Here is a 7,472-nt window from a genome sequence, read left to right as displayed (position 1 = left end):
CACACCTGTTTATCACTGTGTTCAGAGGATCATATTGAAATAATGGCATAACAGAATATGATGAAATTGATTATTTCGTTAATCAATATAGTTATGGGCTATACAGATAGGCACAATCAGCGTATACTATACTGTGGATGGCGGTGTTCCAAGGATAATATTTCAAACATAACACATCAGAATATGAAGAAATTGCTAATTTTGTAAGTGCCACCACGGTCTCAGATTTTGGAGAATATTTGAAATAATGTAGTTATGGTCTATGCAGATAGGTGCAGTCAGCACATACCGCACCTGTGTATCGCTGTTCAGAGAACCATATTGAAATAATGACATCAGAATATGATAAAATTGCTAATTTCCTTAGTTTATGAGTCCCACTATGCCACCACGATCTCAGATTTTGGTGAATTTTTGAAATAATGTAGTTATGGGCTCTGCAGGTAGGCGTAGTTGGCATAAACTGTACCTGTGGATGGCGGTATTATGAGGATCATATTTCAAATATAACATATCAGAATATGATGGAATTGCTAATTTCGTTAGTGTGCGAGTCTCTCTATGGCACAATGTTCTCAGATTTGTGAAATTATTTGAAATAAAATAGCCATGCAAATAGGCACTGGCATACACTGTACCTGTGTATTGCTATGTAATGAGGTTCTTATCTCAATGATGAAGCATGATGTAATGTTTAATTTCGTTAGTCCATTTACTCAAACCCACCACCATCTTCTGTTGAGAATATTATACATTTTATTTTACAGATATGGGCTTTGGATATAGGCAATATACTTTATTTTATATTATGTTCTTGGATTCATATATCTAGAAAATTATGTAATAATTGATAATTATTTGATGTAATGTTTAATTTCGGAAGTGAGTTATTTTCTCTATCCCACTGCGCTCTCAGATTGTCAAGAACATTATTATTTTTTACTTTAGAGAATATGTATTTTGGCACTAGGCGTATACTATAATTAAATTGCATTGCTTAGTTGATATCTTATGATAAAAGAAAGCCTACAATATTATAGGCACTGTAGACATATACTGCACTAATATGTCTATGATGCTATTGGGTTCATAACTAAAGACATCTACAAGCAAGTGTAATGTTAATATTATCTACTTTTATCAACTTTTCTATGTCACAGCATGGCATCATATTTAATAAAGCCTTTAAAAATAGCATGGAAAAGTCAGAGTTAGTTACTGTATGCAAGTATTGTTATACATGACATGTTAGATAATTCATAACAAAAGTGATAAAGAAAATCAAATCTCAATAGCAAACTTTGTCTAATGTCATCTTTACACAGACTTTCACATGAACATGGAATATGGGATGGGGCTTACAGTGCATCCGGAAAGTATTCACAGCGCTTCACTTTTTCCACATTTTGTTATGTTACAGCCTTATTCCAAAATGGATTAAATTAATTATTTTCCTCAAAATTCTACAAACAATACCCCATAATGACAACGTGAAAGACGTTTGTTTGAAATCTTTGCAAATTTATTAAAAATAAAAAACGAAAAAAATCACATGTACATAAGTATTCACAGCCTTTGCATGACACTCAAAATTGAGCTCAGGTGCATCCTGTTTCAACAGATCATCCTTGAGATGTTTCTACAACTTGATTGGAGTCCACGTGTGGTAAATTCAGTTTATTGGACATGATTTGGAAAGGCACACACCTGTCTATATAAGGTCCCACAGTTAACAGTGCATGTCAGAGCACAAACCAAGCCATGAAGTCCAAGGAATTGTCTGTAGTCCTCCGAGACAGGATTGTATCGAGGCACAGATCTGGGGAAGGGTACAGAAAAATTTCTGCAGCATTGAAGGTCCCAATGAGCACAGTGGCCTCCATCATCCATAAATGGAAGAAGTTTGGAACCACCAGGACTCTTCCTAAGAGCTGGCCGCCCGGCCAAACTGAGCGATCGGGGGAGAAGGGCCTTAGTCAGGGAGGTGACCAAGAACCCGATGGTCACTCTGACAGAGCTCCAGCATTTCTCTGTGGAGAAAGGAGAACCTTCCAGAAGAACAACCATCTCTGCAGCACTCCACCAATCAGGCCTGTATGGTAGAGTGGCCAGACGGAAGCCACTCCTCAGTAAAAGGCACATGACAGCCCACCTGGAGTTTGCCAAAAGGCGCCTGATTGAACTCTTTGGCCTGAATGGCAAGCGTCATGTCTGGAGGAAACCAGGCACCGCTCATCACCTGGCCAATACCATCCCTACATTGAAGCATGGTGGTGGCAGCATCATTCTGTGGGGATGTTTTTCAGTGGCAGGAACTGGGAGACTAGTCAGGATCATGGGAAAAATGAATGCAGCAATGTACAGAGACATCCTTGAAGAAAACCTGCTCCAGAGCTCTCTGGACCTCAGACTGGGGCGAAGGTTCATCTTCCAACAGGACAATGACCCTAAGCACACAGCCAAGATAACAAAGGAGTGGCTCTGGGACAACTCTGTGAATGTCCTTGAGTGGCCCAGCCAGAGACCAGACTTGAACCCGATTGAACATCTCTGGAGAGATCTGAAAATGGCTGTGCACCGACGCTCCCCATCCAACCTGATGGAGCTTGAGAGGTCCTGCAAGAAGAATGGGAGAAACTGCCCAAAAACAGGTGTGCCAAGCTTGTAGCATCATACTCAAAAAGACTTGAGGCTGTAATTGGTGTCAACGGTGCTTCAGCAAAGTATTGAGCAAAGGCTGTGAATACTTATGTACATGTGATTTTTTTCGTTTTCAAACAAACTTCTTTCACGTTGTCATTATGGGGTATTGTTTGTAGAATTTTGAGGAAAATAATGAATTTAATCCATTTTGGAATAAGGCTGTAACATAACAAAATGTGGAAAAAGTGAAGCGCTGTGAATACTTTCCGGATGCACTGTATATAAGATGCAGGCTTCCTTAGCTTAAACACTGGCACATGTACCTTTTATAGAAACGTTCAATTAAAAATGAAGCCAAATAAAACAAGTCGGAGGCATCATATGGCACCCACCATTTTTAAGGTGGAACGGTTATTTCAGCGAATCGGGAGCTGGCCAATAAGGAGCTGGATTCAGCCTCTTCTGCTTTGTTTACTTCTTGTTCAGCTCCATCCGATGACGTGTGTTACCCCGGTCTGTTCACGCACATGCGCACTCTTCAAAAACCTGTGAGAACACCGCTTATGTGTTTACATGGCCAGATAAACCGTGTTCTCCAGGTGAAACCTAGGTGTATTAAACCGCTTTCTCTTAATCCCTTAAGTGGCGTAAGTGTTATTATAGTTAACGAAAACTAACTAAAATCATTTTCATTAACTAAAATAAAAATAAAAACTGAAATTATTGGAAAAAAAGTAAACTAAAATACTTTTTCATAACTCCAAAACTAACCAAATCAAATTAATAAAAATGATCTTGAATTCATTTTAGTTTTAGTTTTTTTTATGTACTAGGGTGAATATGGGCAAAGTGGGACACTATTGGAAATATTAAATTTCTTGACACTTTGAATTATGATACAAACGCCACATAACATAACATTATACCTTTGAAGAAAGCTTAGGATGTCTTGTACCTTAGTCAAAAACAAAATACATTTTCAATACTGGAAAGTAGAACTTTTGAATACCCTCTTTTGACCAAATCCCAGATTATTTTAAGCAGTACTGGTAAAGTGGGATAGAGGAAAAATTATTCTCTAGGAAATATCTACAAAGTATTTGGAATACACTTATGCACTTTCACATCATAACATTAACCTCTTAACGACAGGTGGGTCAAAAGTGACCCACTTGTGTATTTATTTACATTTTATTTATGTATAACGCATGTAAAAAAAATATTGACATCTAGTATATCATTTGAAAGAGCTGGGTCTCAAGATTTGATATTTTAAAGAGATTTTGATGATCGCAAAGTTACAACAATAAGATTTTTAAACGTGTCAAGAGTGAAAATCAAAACATGGAAAATGAAACCAGAAGTTCTGACCTTTTTTGTCTTCCAGCCAAACACAGAGGAGCACAGTCCTCCAAACTTCAAGATGCTTTTCATTTTAAGAGTCCAATAAATAAAATCCATTAGAGATTTTAGACTAAAAATGTACAAAGATGAAGAAATATTGATTAGTCTGTCTTTGTTCAGGTTTTACATATTCAACACAAGTTATCATTCATGTCCATTCTTGCACTCTGTGTAGTTTTTCAGTCGCAAAACACCCGAACATGAGTGTTTGGAGAACACACGCTCCCGACTGCATTTTTTCATCAAACCCCCTGTTCAACTGCACATCCAGGGGTCTCAGACATGTCATTCAAGTCGAGGTGAGCTACCCTCCCCGGTTTCGCTCACCGTGAGTTACCCACGCTCCCAATGCACTGACTTTTTCACTCATTTTTTCACTGCTTTTGCTTTGCCGTTCACCCAGGGCCTTTAGCCTCTGCTTCAAGCCAAGAGACGCCACCATCCAGGGGTCTCAGGCATGCCATTCAACCCGAGATGAGCCACCCTCCTCGGCTTCAGTCACCATCACCGAGGGCCTGGAGGAACCGTTCCTCCTGACTGCATTTTTTAATCAAACCCCTGTTCAACTGCACATCCAGGGGGCTCTTGCATGCCATTCAAGCCGAGATGAGCCACCCTCCCCAGCCGTGAGTTAGACCCCGGAGCACACGCGCTCCCATTGCATTGACTTTTTTCCACTGCTTTTCTTTCAGTTTGCATTGGGAACAGGTGTGCTCCAGGCTTCACTGACAGTGATCGAAGCTGGGGAGAGTGAGGCTCCCCGGCTTGAGGCAGTGACTAAAGACCCTGGATGAACGGCAGAGCAAAAGCTCTGAAAAATGACTACGTCAATTTGCATTTGTATGGGGAAAAAATTAACAGAAGCATCTTTATTGTAAGTAAAAGTTTATTTCCATTGCAACAATTCAAATTGCAATGTTCTTTTCACATGTTTATAAAATGCATAAATATATATGGAATGCATTATAATATATTCCCAAATAATAATAATAATAATAAAAAATGATATCTTCATGTATATTTTGGTTTGTGTGGTATTTTTTACATTGAAATATAAACATATCGTGTGTTTTGAACCACTTTGATAATTGGTTTATGGATTTACTACAAGTGGCCTTCTTTTTTACACTTACATAAATCATTATGGAACAAAGAGTTTTGGTCATGTTGACTTAGGGGTCGTTTACACGACAACGTTTTCAACTAAAAACGGAAATTTTTTTATGCGTTTTGGCTGTTCGTTTACACGACAACGGCGTTTTGGGGCCTGAAAATGCAAACTTTTGAAAACAGGTTTCAAAGTGCAAGTTTTTGAAAACGATGCCGTTATCGTCTCCGTGTAAACATACAAAAATATGAATTTGTGAAAACGATTACATCATGCGCACGCGTATTACGTGTTCAGTCTATAGGCATGTGCGCGAGTACTTCAAAACTACAATGGCGGACTACAGGACTGTGTTTGTGCTGCTCAAGATTTTGAGTTTATTGACGCTTCTCCAGCAAAGTAATTGTAGTAATAAAGCAACCTCATCGTCTGTCCAGACCCAATTGCTTGATGCTTTTGCCATCTTCATTGTTTGTATTCACCGCTCTGTAGAAGAATGTTTATGTGCACAGGCGCGTAGTGTTTCTTTACAAAGTGACATCGCCAACTACTGGCCTGGCATGCATAATACAGCGTTTTTAGTCGTTTTCATGGATCCGTGTGAACGGGGAGCATTTTGACAACATTAATGTCTGTACGTGAAACTTTTCAAAAACGCAAAGGAAAAACGTTTCCGTTTTTAGTACATCATTGTCGTGTAAACGTACCCTTAAAAACTGTGTCAGACCTTCATCAGACATGTGGCTTTGTATTAGATGTGTTTTTGGGGCACTGCACATTGTCTTGCATATATAAAAAAAAGTATTTTATAAATAATATTTGCGGTCACTATTCAAAATATTTGAATAATTTGAATTTTTTCATACTACAATCAGGGCTGTACGTTAACTTTTTTTGCACATAGCACAGGTGCTACAGAGGTTGAGTGTTTTGTAGCACAGGCCACACAATTGTAGCACAAGTAAAAAATATTTGTTACCATCTCTGAAAACAACCACAAGTAGTGCAGTTCATCACTTAAACAGGCATGTGACTGGCAAAGGACATTACTGTTGCATACAGGGCACACAAAATCCAAACCTTGACAAGAAATGTTTTCAGACAAGCATTTTCTTTATTTGCCCAAAATGGCAGACTGCAGGAGCATAACACCTCTTGCTTAACATCAAGTCAATTTTGTTTATATAGCCCAATATCACTAATCACAATCCAAACAACATCCATATATTACACTTCAAATTAGCAGGACAAATCTGTGGGTCTGTGGGCAGACATCACTTAATAAAAGAACTCTTGTTTGCAAACCAGCAAACTCACCCAAACTGTGACACTCCTCTACTGGACTCACACTGTCAACATTTGCATCATTGCTTTAGTGCATTGTGTGTGTGTGGACTCTACACAGCTGGAACATGATTTTTTTTTTTTCGCACAATAGACTACAACTACCAAGTAAAATAGCGATGCGCCATCGATTAACCTCACACACAAACAAGCACACAACAAACTCTCACTTCACACAAACAAGCGGCTCTGACTCACACACGTGCAAAACTGTGTCGCACGGGTGCTACTGTGGTAAATTCATCGCACAGACCGATTTTTGGCACGTGCGACATATATGTTGCTACAATGGTACATTTTTACTCTTGAATAACAAATGTCTAAGTGTCTACTTTTAAATGAGCCAAAGTTTGTGTTTGTAGACCAACGGGTTCAAGAACTGGAAGAGTTTTACTTTGGGTATGTCGTTTTCAAGCTCATGCACAAAAAGATGCTGGATGTTACGAGGTTCAGTTAATTCTGACTTTTTATAACCTTAACAAGATTCACCTCAAATTTATGTCATTTTCTTTATCATTGCTTTTCCCATGAGCTCTGCCACACATCCCAAAATAAAATCATCAATTTAAAACCTCAAAAAGATAAAGTAATAGTTCATCCAAAAATGAAAATGCTCTCATCATATACTCACCCTCATCCCATTCCAGATGTGTATGACTTTCTTCTGCTGAACACAAACTAAATTTTAGAGGAATATCTCAGCTCTGTAGGTCCAATGCAAATCAACAGGGTCCAAAACATTGAAGCTCCAAAAAGCACATAAAGGCAGCATAAAATTAATCCATAAATGGTTTAATCCATGTCTTCTGAAGTGATCTAATCTGTTTTCTACAGGAATGATCATGATTTCAAGATCGATTACACTCACAGAGTGCTAGATGGTGCTGGGAAATATAATCGAGTTTGAAATCATGATTGCCAAGGAGACTGCTGATGTCAAGGTTTACAGTAAAATAAAATGACTTAAATACTG

This window comes from Myxocyprinus asiaticus, chromosome 15 (genome assembly GCF_019703515.2).
Source record: "Myxocyprinus asiaticus isolate MX2 ecotype Aquarium Trade chromosome 15, UBuf_Myxa_2, whole genome shotgun sequence".
NCBI classification, from domain to species: Eukaryota; Metazoa; Chordata; class Actinopteri; order Cypriniformes; family Catostomidae; genus Myxocyprinus; species Myxocyprinus asiaticus.
This window is presented reverse-complemented; position numbering follows the sequence as displayed.